Source organism: Cydia splendana, chromosome 7 (assembly GCF_910591565.1).
Source record: "Cydia splendana chromosome 7, ilCydSple1.2, whole genome shotgun sequence".
NCBI classification, from domain to species: domain Eukaryota; kingdom Metazoa; phylum Arthropoda; class Insecta; order Lepidoptera; family Tortricidae; genus Cydia; species Cydia splendana.
The window spans coordinates 21,981,307-22,001,150 of NC_085966.1; the positions used below are offsets into that span (position 1 = coordinate 21,981,307).

At 39.0% G+C, this 19,844-nt stretch overlaps 1 long non-coding RNA gene across 1 annotated transcript in view; it reads right to left on the minus strand.

Annotated features, from left to right (window-relative positions):
* LOC134792432 (uncharacterized) overlaps positions 1 to 16,305 on the minus strand; it is a 55,949-nt gene extending 39,644 nt beyond the window's left edge. The window contains exon 1 of the long non-coding RNA XR_010144416.1: positions 16,232 to 16,305. This is a non-coding gene — a long non-coding RNA (uncharacterized LOC134792432). The remainder of the gene's footprint in view (positions 1 to 16,231) is intronic.
* Positions 16,306 to 19,844: the final 3,539 nt, after the last annotated feature.

Genomic DNA, 19,844 nt, shown 5'->3' on the forward strand with positions numbered 1-19,844 from the left:
ACACAGTACAGTATTTTTTTTCTTATTTTCTTTTGTGTCACCCCCGAGATGTATCGAATTTTTATAAGGCGCCTTATGAGTTCGACAGTTCCATTAGAAGGTTAGTGTCAGTTACGCCCGCGGGATTGGGAAGAATTTTAAATTTTTGAGAGCGACATGTAACCTGAGTGTAATGAAAAGTGCTCAAGTCAACATTTATGACGGGAATATGTGCGTAGTTTCAAATTGAGATGTGACAGCAGACATATTTTATTAGAGTTTGAATTCTAAAGGATGAGACGATAGACCGGGCCCGGCCCGGGCCTAGGCGTCCGACATGTAATTTTCTATGACGGCTGATCGGTGATCACGTAGTGCTTTCCATATAAGCTTTGCATATAGTAGTATACCCTATAATGGACGTGGAACCGGTAATGGGACATAAAACCACAAATCCTCTAAGATACTTATATCTAAAAGTAGTTTTATACTACATTGAAAAACACCGATTGAGTACAGGACTTGACCACACACATTGCTAATTTTTGACAGGAAGTACCGTTTGGAAAATTTTGATATTTAGGCAAGTAGTAGGCCAATGTCTGGCCTACAACTAGAAAAAAAATTAGAGGTGTCACTACTTCACAACGACATAAAAAAAATGTTTTTTTTTTACTTCATTTTTCATTTTTTTATATGACAACTGGTATTCGTTTTTGAGTATCGATGCATACCTAAATAAAGAACACTAGTTAAAAAAAATTCTAGCAAATCGCTTGAATACATCCCGAAAAACAATACATCAAAGAAAAAAAATCATAAGTCAAAAACTGTCACTCGTAGGATGTTGATACTCATTGTCAGCAAAAATATCCTTCACCATAAGAGTTACTCACAAAAAAAAACCCGAATCAAATTGATTTAAGGGCCAACTTACTATGGAAAACCGAGTATGGCAATGGTGGGCAAAATACGGCCCGCGGGCCATCTGCGGCCCGCGAATGGATTTTATTCGGCCCGCCGCCGGTCCTATGAAATAATTAGTATGTGGCATTGGCCCACGATTATCAATTTATCACAAATCAAAATAAATTTTGGCTACAATTCTGGCCCTCCACTTAAATTTTCTAAGCTTTCTGGGAAGAAAGTTTGCCCACCACTGGACTATGGCCTTTATTTTTTTGCCATAACTTATTCCCTATTTCAATATTTTGTACTGATAGAGCAATGTCCATTATAGGGGGCCCATTACTGGATCCATGTCCATTACCGGTTCCATTACTAGAGCTTTGGTGTCCATGAGTGGAGAAAAAAAAACATAGTTTTAATTTGTTAAGTATGTGGAAACTCATTGCAGTATCTTGGATACAACACGCCTGAAACATTAAAGACGGATAGGACATTCATCTTTTAACACGCTAAGCGGTAGACCATTTACGTGTATCAGGGAAATGTCACAAATACTCCAAATTTCCTCTTAAATATCCCATGACTGGTGCTGTTACCCTATAGCGCGGGCGCACCAATCTGCTATGCCTGGCGTTGGTCTGGCGCCACTGACGCGCGCTGTGCGGACCCTCAATAGAACAGCGCAAAATATTGACATATTCTCATGTTCTAAACCAAATGTATTAAGGATGACTCACGCTAGAACGGTCCGGGCCCGGGTCGATGTGTCTGACACTTCGTTTTTTTATAGAAATCATCACGCGATCACCGATCACCCATCATAAATGTAATCATTTAGGTTGGTTGTCTACGAAGGCGATTTACAAAACACCCTCTTATCAAAATATAGAGCAGCATCACTAACTAAACGGCGCATATAATGCAGACTTCACAAGGCAAACAAGAAATAACCGTCAATTTTAAGCACCAAACTTAATCACATTCACATCACAACGGCCGTAAAGATAGCTAACAGCAGATTTAAAAGCATAATGAACTCCAAACCGCAGTGAAAGGGCAAACGACCCCCATTCCGCGTTATCAGTCGGAAAACTTTACATCATACCCAATGAGGGAAATAACCGATCTGTGACAGGAATGCTAGCTCTATTCCTTTGACGCTTTCAACGCCCTTCTTTACCATGCTTTGCCAATGCAAACTGAACCCTAACCTATAAGTTTTAAGGTCGTTTACCATATATTGTGCCAACGGACGCAAGCGCAATTTGGCTAGGTGTTTTATCGCGCAGCGCCACAGTTTCCGGGCGTGCTGAATGGCGCTGTCAGCGGAAGTAGTAAAGCCTTCCGCAGACAGCGAAATGTGTCGCTGCGCCTTTTTATTTTGCTTTTGCGTTCTTGTTTAGATTTTTTGTCGTGTTTGAATGTTTGGTATTTTAAGTCTGCATTTAAATTTAGCAATTGCGACGTTAGGAGGCCGAAAGTATTTTTCATAAATTGTGCACATTTTCAAATATTATACCTACATAATTATTACATATTTACATAAACATAACAGACACAGGGCTACATGGAGAACAATAGCATACGGTTAAGATCCACGGACATAACGGAAAAACTAGAAAAAAGAAAATATATACAGTGGAACCTGGATAATTGCAATCTCAAGGGACCGGCCAATTTTTGTCAATTAACCAGGTTTTTCATTTATGCAGGTCGTACCAATTATCCAGGTCCGAAAAATGTAGTGTCAATTATACAGGTCCTCGTTTACGGAACAAATTGGTGCAAAAAAAATAAATAAATAGGCGAATTACATAAATCGTATGTTTATATAAAGTAGTAGAAATATAAATACATATGTAACTTTGTAGTATGTACCTACAAAAAAAAATTACTCTAAATATTATTTGAATCAATAAGTCACTAATATGTATTATCAAAATGATTTATATGTAGGTATTAATAATCCATATTTCAATAAGTAACAAAGATAGCAGCTTTTTTCCCTGGATATAAAAATATGTTTTCATTTTAAAAGTAAAACAGTTTGTTTTGCATTAGAAAAAATTATAGTATTTTGTGTTGTGTTTACGTTTCGACATATTTTACGTAAAGTAGCTCGAACGAGTAACGAAAACTAACTAAACTATCGATTAAAGTGCGCAATGTTGATAAACACATTAGCAAAGCACAAAACAAAATGAAATGCCATTGGATTTTAAATCTTACTAGTAAAAGATAGAATATTAAATGCAATAGCATTACATTTTGAGTTGTGCCACTGTTAAGCAACGATATCACAACATCGTTTCAATTATGGAGGCTCTGGATGCTACACATTTCAATTACAGAGGTCAAGACAATAAAAATTCTAAACTCAGAATTGCATTTAACCAGGTTCCGAAATTGCAATTATAGAGGCCTTTTGTCGTCAAGGGACCGGGACCGGCCATTTGGTTGCAATTATTGAGGTTTTCCATTTATCCAGGTGCCAATTAACCAGGTTTCACTGTACCTACATACTTATACATATTAGACATCGGTAGAAAATTCCCCATGACAATAATTATGTACTTTTGCAAAATGTTTGTTAATGGCAATACATAGTTTAAAATAACAGCCGCTGGAAAGCTGCAAACTGTTCAGCATAAAGGATAACTGAGATAACTCACGTTAGAACGGCCCAGGTCCGGGCCGAGGCATCCGACACTTCGTTTCCTATAGAAAGCATCACGTGATGACCGGTCACCTGTCATAGAAAACGAAGTGTCGGTTGCCTCGGCCCGGACCCGGGCCGTTCTAGCAGTATGTATCACGTGTGAATATTGTGCATTGAATTAAATATCCTCAACAACTAATTTTACCCACAAGCACAAAATATCCTATGATCCTGACATATGCCTAGTTCATAACATAAATATAATCAGCTGTCACAAAAAAAAGGTAAAAACCCAGTCTAGTTTCAAGCGGACGTCTACAGGGCGGCGTTGTATCAAGTTGCCGATAGATGTCTCTGGGGGTCTCATAATGCCGCGCCGAAATGTGTCCACAATATAATGCTACATGAACAGCATTTTAACTCTTAGTTGCAGCAGGTCTTAGTTATTTAAATTCACAGACACGTCACAAGTAAGGTATATGTGACGTTAACTATGAAAAGGGACCTTATTGTCGATGGCGCTTACGCCATTATTGACGATGCTCCGATATAAATACAATGCCGCGCAGCGCTGTGAGGTGTAAGCGCCATCGACAATAAGGTCCCTTTTCATAGATAATGCCCCATATTGCCCATCACGTTTTAAGGTACCGTTCGGATTCAGAGGGCCTACCGTGAAAACTGAAATTCGCAAATCGCGGGGATTTTTCTCTTTTACTCCAATTAAGACGTAATTAGAGTGACAGAGAAAGATGCCCGCAATTTGCGAACTTCGATTTTCGCGGTTATAGCCCAGACTACACCAGCATCACCTCAGCAGAGCGACATTAAGTACTTACTAAGAGTCAGTCCATGAAAAGTCTGCAGCGGATTTGATAGCCCACGCAGTGCACGTGTTATTTTAAACGTCAAACTTCTATGAAATTATGACGTATAAATGACACTTGCACTGCGTGGGCTATCAGATCCGCTGCAGACTATTCTTGGTCCGACTCTAACTGTTGTCTGCATTGCTCTCGCAAATGTCAAAAATTCTGGGTAGCAACATCGATGTTGACATTTGCGGTAGCAATGCAGTCGTCAGTAATGTCGCGCTGCAATTAGGGTTCTGAAAGGTTGGCAACGCATAAGTGGCTCCTCTGATGTTGCTTATGTCCATGGGCGGCGGTGACTGCTTCCCATCAGGCGGCTCGTCTGTTCGTTTGCTTCCTATTACATAATAAAATACTGCTGTAGCTGTAGTAATGCAGCCGACTGCATTGCTGCAGGAAACGTCAAAAACTTGCTTGTGTGGTTATAGTAGCTATTATCATGGGAACGATCCAGATGGTAACCGATGGCACATTATTAAACTGAAGCGATTAAATACAGTAGACACTCGATAATCCGGTACATGAAATTTTCCCCTAGTATGACTCACGTTAGACCGGGCCGACATGACATGACATTTTCTATGACGGCTGATAGGTGATCACCTGGTGCTTTCCATAGAAAACGAAGGACGGTTCTCCATAGGAAACTCAAGCTAGACCGGCCCCGGTCTAGCGTGAGTCATCCTTTATGCCGAATCGTTGGAACTTGGAACTTCCGGATTTTTGGATTTGTATGAGAAATAATATCTTTATATAAACTATTAAATCAAATGTAAACGCTATTTAATCCAGCGCTTGGCTGTCTAAACTCCCCGATTATAGAGCATCAGGTCACATGAGTCCCTAATTGCCTGATTACTGCGCTTGCTGGCTTGGACAGGGCAGGAGTACCGAATCCCTATTGTACTGGAAAATAATCATAACTGTGACGTCGCTTCGCATGTCCTACTGAACGGCCCCGTAGGGAATACACCTACCCGTTATGAGCTTAATTATTTCGCTGCTGTATTCCTCTAGGAGCCGCATGGGGTACAATTAAAAAAAATATGGAAATTTTATTTTTGAAACGGCCTTCCAACCTTTGGACACAAAGCCAACATATTTCATGTAAAAGGTTTCATAGAACCAATAAATTGGACATATATCTGATATATCAATTTGTCACTTAATAACCGGAGTCGCCTAGGTATAAGAGCTTACCCCTTTGCCGAAAACCTTGCTCAATTGTGCAAACTTTTGTATGGACAGACGTTTATCTGACATGGCTATTTGTACGTTACGTACAAATCATGTACAATTGGCCATACATTTCACGTGCCCCTCCGCCGCATAAATCGGCAGACTGTTTTGTACAGAAATTGACAGCCAAGACGTCTCCAGTTACTAAATGCTCTAAGATTTGACACACTCACACAGTACCTACACAGGTCAAAGAGAACACTCACAAAGTCGCTCCTTCAACTCTGTAATGTCCGATTGAGGATGGTAACCAGTGTCATAACAGGTCATTTAACAAACGTCTTTTTAATTTAGATGATACAGCCAGTCCCCAATGCCGAGGTTGCATGGAGACAAAAGAGACAGCCTCTTCCATTTTAAGGATGACTCACGTTAGACCGGGCCGTGTCCGGGCCGGAGCTTCCGGCTCATCGTTTTCTATGGAAAACATCACGTGATCAACTGTTATCTGTCATAGAAAAGTAAGCGCCGGAAGCTCCGGCCCGGCCCTGGCGGCCTAGCCAAGGTGATAATCGCTTGCGCTTCGCCATCGAATCGCTTTGTGTCTCTCTATCACTCTTCCGTATTAGTGTGACAGTGACAGTTGCGTTTCGTTCGCTACGGAGCGTTAGTGATTGGCATGTTGCATGTCTATGGAGCCTGACCCGGTCATATCTTTTAGGTAAAAAGTCGACTGCGTCGAGACCACCAATGGCAGAACAAAGAAAACAAACTAACCCCCCGTTTTAAAACTCACATTAGGAGCAGTGGCGCTGGGAGCTAATAAAAGAGATAACAGCGGTAGATCACATTTTAGCGCAAAGTATCGCGGGCGACAAATCGGCCGAAATGAGCCATTCGGAGCTGGAAGTACTGCCATTTATAAAGAGCGCGCACTTATGACCTGTGCCGCAAGGGACAAGAGGCAAAAAAGATGTACCTATGCTTGGCTATACTACACTACTTGTACGTGAGCATTTTCATTCTAACTTGTACTTTAAAGCGCGACTTAAGTCGTATTTCAGTAACGTCTAATTAACCGTTACATTCCTGACAAAATGTATGGGATTTGACATTGACTGTCAGTTTTTTAACGATTGCTAACCGGCCGATAATGGTACACAGTTAAGTGAAAATGCCCACGTGTCCATTATTGACCCCAGTTTTGTATCAAAAGACTTTCCACACCTTCAGATCTCGATTTACAACTGATTCCCTCTAAAACGCCCAGTTTCCTGAGACCCACCGCCATTGACAAGACAACGGTTCAATGTACAGATTCCTATCTACGCTACGGCCACGCGTAGGTGTACTTTCTTGCAAAATAGTTGACCAGTTACAAAACCCCTCTGTAAATCGCTTTTAAACCTTTTAGCTCCATTTTAACACCTTGATCGATCCTGCTCATGTAAGAACATAAAAAATAGAATTATCTCAAGTATACTTTCGAACTAATTTAATGTGAATGTGCTACAAGAAAAGATATCGCGGAATATCTCGGATGTCATGCCATGCCAGCATTTGTATGTTTCAAGTTGAATGTCAAGAACTTTGCTTCGCTTCAGTCGGTCCTTCGAAGATTTATGCGATGACATCGTGTTAGGTATCTTATGGAATATACGTACGCCCGCAGCTTGCAGTCTACTCTTTCACATTGAAGTTCGCAAATTGCGGGCATCTTTCTCTGTCATTCTAATTACGCCTTAATTGGAGTAAAAGAGAATAATGGCCACAATTCGCGAACTTCGGTATTCCCGGTAGGCCCTCAGAATCGTCCCGCTTCGCTCATAACCTAGGCCACGCCGCCAACAACAATATTTCAAGGCGGCGGACATTTTTATAGGTATTTAGCGAAAACGTCGCTCCTACAGGCCAATTTGCAAGTTGTTGGCGCGATAAATCGCCGCGAGCGCACTTTGTAGCAAAAAGTGCAATTTCTATTTATTAACCCATAAATATTTAAACATTTAAATGATTATTTTGTACCAAAACGGTGGCAAACAAGCGCACAGTCTGCAGGCTGCTAAGCAGACGCCGCATATGAACGCTTGCAAATCCAGAGGTGGCACGGATTCGGAGATAATAATATAATGCTTCCGTTATGGTTCAGCATGTAACCCAAAAGACAAAAGATGGCTAAGTCAAGTGATTTGGCCCAAGTCTAAAAGGACTTATATACTTGTGAGATTCAAAACATACCTTACATATAGGTATATAATTTTGTCGTTAGTACTGTAGGTATTGTAGGTAATGATGGTAATAATTGTGACAAATAGCACTGTGACGTCTGTGACACAATCTTATGGTAAGTACAGAACGGACAATTCCAGGCAACCAAACTATTATTCGATTTATAAAATTGCCTAACTTGGTGTTCCAAACACTCTCCTACCTAACCCTATAACAACAAAGTTTTGAACACTATAGCAGCACACCATGCCGCTCAGCTACTTCCGCTGGTCCTGCGCTTGTAAGTATGTACAGTCACCTGCAATAACATGTTACTCTTTGAAGGCCGCAAAAATATCTGACACAATCTTATTTGTAGAGCCATAAGAGCGTGTCACATATTTTTACGGTCTTCGAAGAGTAACATATTATTGCAGGTGACTGTACATACATCCCACTTGCGCGCCACTTGTACCATCCTACTAACCCGGGTTTATCCGGTTAAACCTGGTTCCCAGAACAATTTGACACTGGGTTAACGGTTTAACCGGTTAACCCCAGGTTAGTGGGATGGTGCAAGTGGCGCTATATTTTGTTTTACTAATCATACTCATAGATCATGTTATTCAAGAGATGAGCTCACAATGAGTCACAATGCTTTATGAATTAAAAGATCATAGCAATATTTCACCACAAGATGGCGCGAGCTTCAACGCCCGCAACTTTGTAGGACAAAGTTCGGAGATAATGTGCAAAAACTGCTTCTGGATGATTTAAAGCGCTGAGTAAATCAAGTTTATTTTGCATGAGCATCTTTCTGTGTTAACATCTCATAACAGGTTATTTTTGTAAGTACTAGACTCTGCCTGCAAATATATCCGCGTACTTAGAAGTTGGAAATACTTCCATTATCCAGTACCTAATCTAATAGTATGGAACAATATCGTCACACCAGTTACTTCGGGATTTGCAACATTACAGTGCTCAAATATCGGGAACTTGTTAAAAATAGCCATATTGTTTTACCCATGCCATGGTAGCATGGAGAGACGAGGTGCAGAAACAACAGCGAACTCGGCGCCGTCGATTGGACAGAAACGGCTTTGGACAGAGAAGCATGGCGGTCTTTGGTGTCACAAGCCCAGTTCCAGTTCGGATCGTCGCGCCACAGCAGTAAGTAAGTATGGCAGAGAGTTAGGATTAGGACCATACTCAGAGGGTGGTATTTGAGTTGTCTAATTATCTATGGTTGGGGAAATCTATCAGAAGTAACAAATTTCCTTGACCATAGTCAATTAGTCCTGAAATCTGTCAGCACTATCTAACAGACTGAGCTGGCAGTTGTGGATTTTCGAGACTAAAGATAATCCGACTCTGAACTCAAATGTGTATGTGATGGCTGATGGCCCTTCTAGAAGACATTTTGACCAAAAGCTTTCCCAATCGCTCCATAAAATCTCTAACATATTCCAACTAATTCCATTTTCAGAGCAAATCCATCAGAGCAAACCGCGGGTAATCTCTCCCGCTCTGCCCCGTAAATCAGAGAGAGACGACGTTTTTACGAGCTCTTAATCAAGAAATATACGATTGCGCGCACGATTAAGCGGGATCTCGCTAATGCAGTTGTTCGGCTGATATACGGTCTTTGTTGCAGGGGAAATGTAATGAACGTTATTAATGTCAAATGTTAGGATAAATGTCAGTTTTAAAGGTCGAAAATAGAATCTGATATTTTTCAGTTCTATGGTGGCTGTGACAGCTGTCATATTTTAATACAATTTACGACTTCGAAAAATTCATAAAATTATATTGCTGGATTGACTTATGTCATTACGCACTTAAAAATTATTAACTGAGTGTTAAATAAAACGTCCTTTGAGTTAAACATTGTTTGATCTATGGTATGTTTAACCAAACAACATATTACAATAACTTGATATGATTTTGGCTAGTCAGTATAGCGCTTTCAAACGATGGTATGAAACTTAGGAAATGTATCACGGCCAGGCCAAGTGAAAAACCTAAAGTTGCCGCACCAGATTGGGCTTCCAATATATAGAATCTTAGACTTTAAGATGGAATACTGCAAATAAGTCTTGTCTTGAGAAATTTGTTTCAAGCTTAATCGTCGGATCAACTCAAACTTGTCACTACTTACCAACGTGTTACATCTTCTGCACGTTTCGCTCCCCACACGCCGCCCGAATGAATTTGTCAGCCGCGTCAGTCCTCGGCGTTTTCCCAAAACTCCAACACAAAAAGGCTTCAGTTTATACCAGTTTTGGTACGACTTAGGTCCTTTTTCGTAACTGGGCAGAGATTTATGGGCCAGGGAATGTGAACTCAGAGGAAATTCCCTTTTTATTCGCGCGATATGTTTTATTTGGGGAGACGGATGGCCTGGAGGCGATGAGTCAAGTTCAAGTTTGTCTTTTTGATTAGTGCGGAGGAAGGATTTATGGCTGGCACTGGAGGTTGGTAAAGGAAATGGGTGTGGAGGTATATGAATGGAAGAAAGTGGTAGGCGTAGCTTCATTATTTATAAATGAAATATACTTCAAAAACAAGCGTAAAATATTATTGGAGTGGTTATAAATAGGACGAACACATCAGTAAATAAGCTTTGAAGATATAATACCTATTAACCTAACTAACTATACTAAGATTTGCAGATCTTACAGATTTTTTGTCAGCCATTGGTATAAAAAGCAAAATACTGTGCGCTTTTGTGACTTGAATTATCTTTTTACAGTCTAAAATATACTTAACATTGTTTGAAAGAGTTATGTGCGACTCTGATTAATAGGATCACTTGATTATTTTCTTGTTTTTCCCTAGAAGCATCCTGGGCAGAAGAATTAATTCTGAATTGTTCATACTCCGTTTCTTCGTCTTTATGCAGCGAAATTAATGCCCCGCGAAGTATCTTCCTACAGACGATTTAAGGGCTGAAATTGTGTCAACAATTTTATTGGTTCTGTCTTTTCAAGGGGACTTTCTTAGATGTGCACTTCTTACTGAAGATCTTGTACTTGAGAGTTTTAACAAGCTGCGTACCATCAGCAGACCAGCAACACTTTGTTCCATTTTTGGCTTCTTTCAGGCCAATTGGCACGGACGTACAATACAAGGCGATTTTACGTGTAGCTTTTTGGCTAGGTACTTACTTTGTAAAATTTTTTTAGCTTTTATGTAGGTGAAGGTGAAATGAACACTAAAGAAAACAAGTGTTATTGAATAATGTGTACCTAACACTTGGATTTCATGTGGAGACAATGCGTTTTCAATAAAATTTCTTATTAAATTGAGAGTTCTCTTTAAAGGACTCAAGTCTTTACAAAAGGCTTCGGTCTGAATTAAAACAAAAGTCATGCCTAGAGTCAAAACCGAGTCCAGTCTTAAAGCAGAGGACTCAAACTGCGTCCGTCGGTATTAGTCGGTAGCCCCAAAGTAGCACTCCCTATAGAACTACCAGTGGCACGGTACCACGGTACCCTAACGCGAACATTTTCCAAGTTTCTTTATTAAACCCGTGTTTATGGTCGCATAAATTCGCTTTATCTTTATGAATATTCAAGAAAGTCGTTAACACAGCCCGTCGACTTTTTTCGCTGAATAATGACTTTGATGTGGCGGTTAAGATAGACCTGTGTGTTCTTGTTGGTTGACAGAATACGGAGTCGCGTTCTTTGGGTGAACTAGTGATCTTTAGATTTATGAAGTTCTTTAAGTCGAAAATTGCTTTTTGCTTCAAAACGAGCAGCTATATCTAGAGTCGTTCGCGTTAGCTATTTGGTTAAAGGTACCGTTCGGTATCAGACTACACCAGCATTACTAAGTATTGAAGCGTGACATCACTGTCGGTGTCGACTACAGCTAGTGCTGCTGCAAATATCAAAAATCCGGGCAGCATCATTATATTTTCACATTTGCGGCAGCGACAGTAATGTCGCGCTGCAATACTGCTCCAGTAATGCTGGTGACTGCATTACTACAGGAAACGTCAAGTTAATTATACGGAGAGCACGTTTTTGTATCCTAAACACGCTATCACGTTCGGCGGCTGTGCCCCAGAGATCAACACCCTAAGTAAGGCACGAATGGAAGTATCCGTAATACGCTGTTTTGAGATTGTCAGCGTAGACGCTAATCTAAACAGTGCATGAGGCTGAGGTCAATCTGTAGCAGGTTGACTGGATCTGGAGACCATGACCTATGTGATAACTGCCTTTACACATGGCTTAAGTATTTCAGAATCTTATTCATCCGGCATGCCAACTTTAGCCATGTCTAAATACTCGTACCTTACCTAAGCGATCGACTCGCCCGATTAGAGAGGGAATCGCAGCAGCGATTTATCGCGGCTAAGTTATGGCTGAGCACGGCTCCGGCCTAGGTCTTATTCAGATTTATGTCCTAGCTAGGTTTCACTCGTGAAACCTCATATATTACTTTAATAGAATCGGTGGGTTATAGTTACGTATGTAACATTGTAATAACAAAATCTTACCATCAAGTGGATAATATTATACATGAGAATGTTACGAAGGGTGTCGTGCTGTCGTGTTTCGGAGGTTCTGGAGCAAATTGCCGAATCCGACTCAAGAACAGGTGATTCAATGGAGTCGCGATGTTTTGGCGCCTAATATAAATAGTGTTTAGTTTTAAGTTTATAAAATGGTATACATATACATATTATACGAGTATTAGTCAATACCGAATTTGTAATATGGGCCTTGTTGCCTGGTTCAAATAAATAAAAGAAATTCATTATAAGGTTATGGTATACATATATGCGTTCATAGGCAGCTGGGCCTAATTTGGCATAAGTATTATTTCTTCTATAGGTACAGTTTTTCCCATATTGCCTTAGATGGTGTATCCCTACCAGTCTGCTCTGACTTCCGGTCGGTGGGTCATTGATCCAAAGTGACGGAAACATCGACCGAGACGTGAAAAATAGAGTAAATGTGGGATGGATGAAATGGCGACAGGTCTCTGGAACAACTTGCGATCCACGAATGCCCCTTAAACTTAAGGGGAAAATATACAGAACGATCGTGAGACCTGTTGTAATGTTTGGATCAGAATGCTGGGCGACGAAAGTAGCGGATGAAAGAAGAGTGCACGCAGCGGAAATGAGAATGCTGAGATGGATGTGTGGAGTGACGAGAAAGGATCGTATTAAGAATAAGTATATAAGAGGAAGTTTGAAAGTAGCTCCAGTAACGGAGAAAATGAGGAGTACTAGGTCAGCGTGGTATGGGCATGTAATGAGGAGGGATGAATGCCATATAGGCAAAAGAATGTTAGGGATGAATGTTGATGGACGGAGAGCGTATGGTAGACCCAAAAAACGATGGATGGATTGTGTGAAAGAGGATATGAGAAAGAAAGGAGTGAGTGCTGAGGAGACGAAAGACAGAGGAGAATGGAAGAGAAAAACATGTTGTGCCGACCCCACATAACGTGGGATAAGGGCAGGGGAAAGAAGAAGAACGAAAGAAGAAGATTCAATAACAAATAGAGAGGCCGGTATTTTTTTAAACAATCCAAACGATTAGATTATAATTAGTAATAAAATGGTACCCACCGTACACATGGGCTAAACAGATATAAACTAGAAAGGAAACTTGCAATTCACTACAACCGTACCTGTTTCGTATTCGTATACCTACCTACCTGCTGTCCCACATTAATAAAATATTGTTGAATCGATAGTATCGATACGACATCCACTTCGACACTTTTAATGACACTTTAATTCCCAACCTCGTTGAATAGTTAAAACTTACCTACTGAAACGTTCTTTATTCTAATCGACTTTTTTTTACGTATGTATTTTTTGTTCCATGTGAATTTATAACACTGAATCGTTTTATTACTTTTGTTATCATCAAGTAAGGTATAATCTAATCTAAAACAAAGCTTTTCTTTTTCGGTTAATCAAGTAAAAAAAATGTTATTAAAGTAAAACTCTTGCTGTAATAGTAAGTAGGTAAGTACACAATGTATAAAATACTAAAACTATAATAGTTGGTTTCTTACACACAACATAGGTAACACAATTTTCGCCCTTTTTGGATGCCGGCTAGTAATATCAAAATCGCTACCTTTATTTTTGGCTTTTCTATATCAACTAAAGAGTTGCTTCACTATCCGATAATACATAATAAGAACGCTACATACTCACTAAAAGAAAACAGAATAGATAGTATAGAGGGGTCCTGTCCTGTCATAGTAAATTTTGTAGTCACAGTAAATTTACTGCCATCTATCGACACACGACTAAAACTCAAAATGAAAACGTATAAAATTACCAAAAAAAATTATATATATGGATAAATGATTTTATTCTTTTTATATCATTTTGACCCATGTTCATTCACTGATATCTATGTGTTAAAATTGTTAAATATGAAACGGTGTCGTCACGCCATCCAGCCGAGTATAGGCTAAAGGTGTGTGCGCCATCTATCCGAGAATGACTTTTTCCTGATTTCCGAGGCACGTTTTTTCCTTAGACTTTATTCATCTTATACGAAGTTACATATGTCTTTGCTAAAAGTAAAAACCCTATCACCTATCACCCTATCACCTGTAAAATCCTATCACATCTTTCATGTTAATACGCATTTAACGAAAATTTGCTCATAGTTTTTTAACAGGCGTTGATAATCCAGCCACTCATCAAATACTTTGTCCACTTTACTAATGATTAACAAGAAAGAATAAGTACTTAGGGCATACTGAAAGTTCCTGGACTGGCCACTTAGAAAAAATAAGTCGTCTCATATATCAGAATCCAGAAACTTTCAGTATGGCCCACGTATAAACAGCAACACTTACTATCTTACCTATCGGTGGACCTTAAGGCTTTTGTAATAAGGTTTACGTTGGACAGTTAACAGTGTGGGCGATAATACTTGTAGGTATAAAAAATCAAATGGTGGAAAAAGTGCGACAGCTATTTCAACAGAGAGAAATACGGCGGGTCACGGCGGGGCTAGGGGTAACTTTACAACGACTTTGTGTTCTCATGTCGACACCCATTATTTAAACCTTTTTATTTAACTTACGTTGTTTTATGGTTTGTTGAAGTTACATTTGTACCAAATTTATAAAAGCATAATAAGATAGGTTAGGGTCGCGCCACATTTATGTGGCATATGCATAAATAAAAGGTCATTGGGCACATGGCATATGTGATCCCCATAATTTTCTTCTTTTTTTTTGGCATTTTTCAATGTACTATGGTCACCTTAGGTAGGCCTAGGCCCCATCACTTAGATTAGAGTCAGGCTAAGCTAACTCTGCACCGTGTTTGATAACACAGAATGTGGAGGTGTTATCATTAATGTTAAACTTATGAAATTATGACGTTTAAAATAACACTTGCACACTCTGTGCTATCAAACACGGTTTAGCCTGACTATCCACTTTAACGACGTCCTATTATACTATACCAACACCTACATACTATGGCGAATCGATACTCAATAAGTGATAGTTCAAAATGACGACATAGGAACTGCCACGTGTATTGACAATTAGACTGTCAACTCCTGCTTATTTACTTAAAAGATCTTAAGTTACATCAAACTGGCAACTAGTTTTAGACCTTATTTAAACAAGTTTAAGTTGAAATTGGAATGAGTTGATTCGGAGATGGTGCGTTTTGCTATGGCTTGTTTAATAATCGGTAACTCGTTAGATATTTATGACGAGGAGATTGTCGATAATATATGTAGATTGATCGATTTATTTAAATTATGACTGATGTATTTTAATGATGCATTTTATTACCTTTGTGCATACATAAGCTGTTAACATTATTTCAGTCACTCACGACTCACGTAGTATTAAGTCGAATAGCTCGACATGTTTCGATCCATCGCTATCGTTTCGACAACGAAACGGTTTGTGTCTATCTATCACTCTTCCATATTAGTGCGACAGTGACAGTTGCGTTTCGATCGCTACGGAGCGTAAGCGATTGGCATTTTGGCTACGCGGCCAGTTTTCGAGGATCCTCTTCGCGGAGTAACGACTCGCCTTCACTGGTCGAGGGCGCGCCGTGTACTGCGGGCCAAAGCCCTATATAATATTTAATTAATCTGAATACATATTGATTTCCTCAAAAACTTTTTTGTTACAAGTTATTACTGTTTTTATCGCTGTCTACTGTTTATTATGAATACCACCTAGTTATGTTACTAGGCCACCTTCGTTTTCCACCATTAACTTGATATTATAATAATATTGCATTGTCACCGCTCTTTTATGATCAAAAGTACGGTTAAAAGTATTAATTTATGACCTATTCCGTACCTTGTCACAGTGACAATCAATATGAAAGTCGACACCTCATACTATTGTCACTGTGACAAGGTAACAGTCGACGTCAAAGATATGTTTACACTTTTCGCCTTAGGGGTCATCCATTAATTACGTCACACGTTTAGGGGGAGGGAGGGGGTCAAGAAAATGTGACATATTCTGACATGGGGGAGGGGGGAGACACAAACTTTGTGACGTCACTTTAACTTCATCAGTAACCGATATTTTTTTTTAAATTATTTTATTCGCTGTACATTTAAATACATAACAAGATTTTAAAACGATAATCGTTTTTATTCTTTTAATTTTCTTTCCTAAACAGTTTTGGGTTATAAAATTACTAATATTTATATCGTCAAAAATATTTTGATAAAATATTAATAATACTTAGGTACTTACTTAATTCGATTTGGCGATTTCGTAGAAAAAATGTGACGTCACACTAGGGGGGAGGGGTTTGCCAAATGTGACCAAATGTGACAAGGGTGGGGGGAGGGGTCAAAAAACCTAGAAATTCGTGAGACGTAATTAATGAATGACCCCTTATTACAAAGGAGTAAGGTGCAAAAGTGTAAACATATCTTTGACGTCGACTGTACAAAATGAGTCATAAACTAAAACTTTCGACTGTAGGTACACCACATTTTAGCGTTGTCGAATGCGGTATTAATTTTGCTACCACAAATTAATATACACAATTAAAAACATGGTAAAGCTAAATAAAAGCTTGTAATATAATATATAGCGTAAACTTCCCAGTAATCGACATGTTAGGACCCAATATTCGACACCTTTCTGTCAACTTTATTGCTACCTATAACATTATGATTGAAAATGTCGATTATTGGAGCTGTGCCGGGCACTGGAGTCTCTACGTTACCTAAATGGATTCACTTTAATGTTACTGTTTAAGACCCCATTGCGTCCCCTTTTATATAAGAATAATTCAATAGAGGGTTGTATTCTAAGCCCCTCATAAGCTGGCTACCAAAGGTAACACGAGCTTTGCAAAAAAAATCTATTTCACGCTATGAATAAAGCCCTCAAAGTATTGAAACCAAGAAAGTGATAAGCGAAAATGTGCTTTATGTTATTGTAAAAGAGTTGTAAAAGACTGCAATAACAATAAGTAAGATTTTCCTGATTTTGCGTTCGTGTTTTGTCAAGAGTTTGGAGTAGGATTTTGTTGTATGTCAATGATATTTTAATGTCACGTTTGTCATTTTATCACCTTGTCAGTAAAATGGATGCCGCTGAGAATTGTCAGAAAAAGAGAAGCGGTATTATCATGATCAGCTACTTATGACTTTGACGGATTTTAAGATGTTATGTCACATTGAGGTTTGTCATTGTTCGTCTTGTTTTGTTGTTAAATATTATTTATTAATTATATTATAAAACATAATAAAAACGCTTAAATTAAAATGGGTGAAGATCGGGCAGCCAAAAGGGCCTACTTGGGTCGACCAACTGGGCGCCGTCCTATTGGTCGTCCTAAATACCGTTGGGCAGATAGAGTGGAGGCAGATCTCCGTGAGCTCGGCGTCGGCGAAAGCTGGCGGGATACCGATCAAAGTGGCGTGCTCTTTTGTTGGGCCAAGACTCATTTTGGGTCACCGCGCCAACCAAGTAAGTAAGTCGTAGTCGCTCGGTAGGGTGCCCAGAAGGCTGGCTGCATTGCCCCGCTGGATGGCAATGCTGATATGCTGAGCAAAATATTGGCCAGCCCTCTGGTAAAAATATACAACAGAGCAATCTAAAAATAAAACATTTTTTTTATGAAAACGCCCTCTTACTTCTACACCGCTACAATTACTAACAAGCTAAACACTACGTTCTCATATGTACAAACAGCCGCAAAAACACCCCGAGCGACGGATTAAGGGCCCCACTCCATTGTGAAAAAATCTCATTGTAGAGACCTAATTACGCGCTTGAATGCCACCTTTTGACAGCCCTGTGACGCGCCCTGACGGATTTGTTATTGCGTGCACAACCCTAAACATATCGTGCCTCCAAACGAGTTTGAACTTAATGCTATCGAGATTAGGTTCCATTTTGATTGATAATTTTTATTTTCTATTCATAATTCTGTAAATGTCAACACAATCCAATTTCAATCTTAATAGTAAGAAGTTTGGTTGTTTTTTGATTGATTTGTGGGTACCTCATACCTTAATAGGTTTGTTGCCGTATCGGGTCGATCTTGATTTGATCTCGCTAGTTCATAACTGTGGTTTATTTTTCTATTGTGCCGTGATTAGGCTGCTTACTATTGTCAAATGGAATTATACTCTAACGAAAAATAATACGTGAACTACATTTTTGAATTGGAATTATGTTTTAGTTAATTAAAAATGTTATAAAGGAAATAAGCCAGAGCTCCATACATTGTGTTAGTGATTTTTTTAAGTACCTAAAACGGTATTAAATATCAGTAACTTTAAATTATCTATAAGTCTCGTAAAAACTGGCGTCTGTTCAATATTGTTATAAGTTTCATATGTAAGTGGGTGAATCAACTTTTAAACTGACATACTTATAATCTGTCCACGACATTTTAAACTTCGAAACTTAGAGACGTGAAAAGTGTCGGTCTAACTAATGGTCAAGTTGTAAAATTATCAAATATTTTTTGTAACAGGATCAACTGTTCACGCAAAAACCATTCAATGAATGCAAAGAAAAAACGAAGCAGCTGAATTAGATTTACAAATGTACGATGACAGTTCTTCCATGGCTCACATGGCTGTTTAGAAATTTTAGAATGTATTATTTTCAAAAACACGCCGGTAAACCCCGTAATCGGAGCTAATAAAAGAAACATCTATTTTGCGCAACTACCAAACAGTGGGGCAAAATCTTATTTGTACACAACTAATCTAACAACAATGTGACAGCTATAAAAAACATAAAACACAGTAACTACCAAACTACCGAATACCATATTCAGTCTTATTTCAATAGTTAGGGGTCATCCATTAATTACGTCACACGTTTAGGGGGAGGGAGGGGGTCAAGAAAATGTGACATATTGTGACATGGGGGAGGGGGGAGACACAAACTTTGTGACGTCACTTTAACTTCATCAGTAACCGAATTTTTTTTTTTAATTATTTTATTCGCTGTACATTTAAATAACAAGTTTTTAAAACGATAATCGTTTTTATTCTTTTAATTTTCTTTTCTAAGCAGTTTTGGGTTATAAAATGACTAATATTTATATCGTCAAAAATATTTTGATAAAATATGAATAATACTTAGGTACTTACTTAATTCGATTTGGCGATTTCGTAGAAAAAATGTGACGTCACACTAGGGGGGAGGGGTTTGCCAAATGTGACCAAATGTGACAAGGGGGGGGGAGGGGTCAAAAAACCTAGAAATTCGTGTGACGTAATTAATGGATGACCCCTTATAAAGTATAAAATTCCAGAAAAACGTTTTTGTTGAAAAGTCTTTTTCAATTTTATATTCTACCGTTCAGGCTGTCCGCAGCGCCGCAGCTTTGCATGAATACCAACTTAAATTTACCGTTCAAATTCAGCAAAACGACCTAATCTCTTTGTTAAAAAAGTTGACAATCGAAAAATTCATTTAAATGGACTGTAAATTTAATGTGGTATGGACCGTGACAGTTGACAATAAGGTGTCGGATAACGTTAATTCGGCTCGGTCAGGGATTAGATCACATC